The sequence below is a fragment of the Lottia gigantea genome, assembly GCF_000327385.1.
Source record: "Lottia gigantea unplaced genomic scaffold LOTGIsca_1, whole genome shotgun sequence".
NCBI classification, from domain to species: domain Eukaryota; kingdom Metazoa; phylum Mollusca; class Gastropoda; family Lottiidae; genus Lottia; species Lottia gigantea.
The window spans coordinates 9,053,733-9,055,552 of record NW_008706746.1 but is presented as its reverse complement, the minus strand read 5'-3'; positions in this window follow the sequence as shown (position 1 = coordinate 9,055,552).

The window sequence follows — 1,820 nt, the reverse complement described above, 5'->3', positions numbered from 1 at the left end:
TGCAATTGTGGGAACCATTGAAAATCGGAATGGTGCAAATCGATGCTACCAGTGTCCCTGATACACAAAAAAAAAGTTTATAAAAAACACTGTCTAATCCCTTTAAACTGCGGAAAAGATGACATTCCGTAAATTACTCTATGAGTATAAGGTTACGAGAAGCAGAATAAATAGATGTTTTAGAAAATGGTTTTTCTCATTAATGTAGAGAGAAGAATTTCTTTTATAGGAATTCTAGCTTTAAGAATACACTCTCCTACAGCTACAATTTGTGATCATTGGTTAAATAAACAGGCATGCATTGCATTGATCCAAGCACCTAATCGAATCCATATACGGTAATCTAGCAAAATGATTCTGAAGCTACGTTACTCTGATAACTTCCGCTTAACTGGCGTCTTAAATGATTACTCCGTTTCTGGGATAGACAAAAATAGGTTGACACCCTTATATTGTAATATTTTCACATACCATCTATATACAATATGACAGTTTCTCATTTCGACACATTTCAGTCGGGATGTCTATCCATAAAAAGGCAATAAAGGCATAAAATACTAATACTCATTTATTCTTTTTAAGGTGGGGTTGGGTGGGGCAGCTGCTTATCGCCATCATGACAAAATTTTCAGTTTTATCTATCCTGCAGACAAAATCTGTTTCGGTTTGTTAATCGAATCAGATTTGACAGCGTAATATTGCCTCAGCTCACCCGTCGATTTGAAACTTGCTTAACAGACTCCAATTTATCGAATGATACAGGGATTCTGTCTGATTATTATGACACTAGGTAATTCAACTGATGTATCTATTCAATTATTGGTCAAGTTTGAGCAAAAGTAAGAATTTATGTTGATTTTTAGAGGTAGTATCTTTTAAAGTACACAGACGACAAATCTCATAAAATAATTGATAAAATAATGAAATGAGTTTTATTCATAAAAAAATTACTAAGAGAAATGAGTTCACGAAACTTAATTAATCAGGCTTATTTTTGATGGCAGCTCAGAAGGCTATTATTGGTTGTTGTATAGGGATATAAGGTATAAAGGTTGGAGCTGTAGACAAGTTGATTTCATTTGGAAGCGGACGTTAACTTGTCATCTACCACTACCACCACAAGTTGAGTTACTACTAAACGAGCTGTTATACTGACAACATGGTAAACCGGGTAACTGTTATATTTTTTGGTAAGATAATAATATATATGAATTACTATATGATACCCAACATTAATTTACAGTCATCGTAAGGTAATTTAATATTATGTTAGAAAAAGTGCATCTTCGAAGGTGTGTAAAATCTTCACAAAACAGAGCTGGAAAGGACTATATATACTATTATAGTGATATGATATTAGTATTGTAAAGGAAGCCTGTTAATCTGCTGTCCACAGTGATGGGTTAAGAGTGCTAGTATAGAATGTTTGTTCAGACGAAAACAATTAAAGCGATTCATACCACTAAATAAATGTTGTATTTTTCAGTTTATCTCTGTGCTGTACACCAAGTGTATTCAGGTAAAATATATTCTGTATTGTTTTTATGTATATCTCTTTTCTCAGTCAATAGCCCGACAAAGCTGGTCCTAAACGTGACGATATATCAGTGACGATATGTCAGTTTTGTCAAAATGTCAAAATAACCGGACTTGTTATTGTCAAACACCAGGATAGGCCTAGTGAACCTCCATTGAAGCAACCAATTTCAATGCTGATCACGTTACAAGATGGTGTGCACTTCGGCAAGCTGATGGTATAAATCTTTCTAAACAAGCTAGAACTATGTGAATTAATGGTGGAAGGATATGTTCTATTTTTA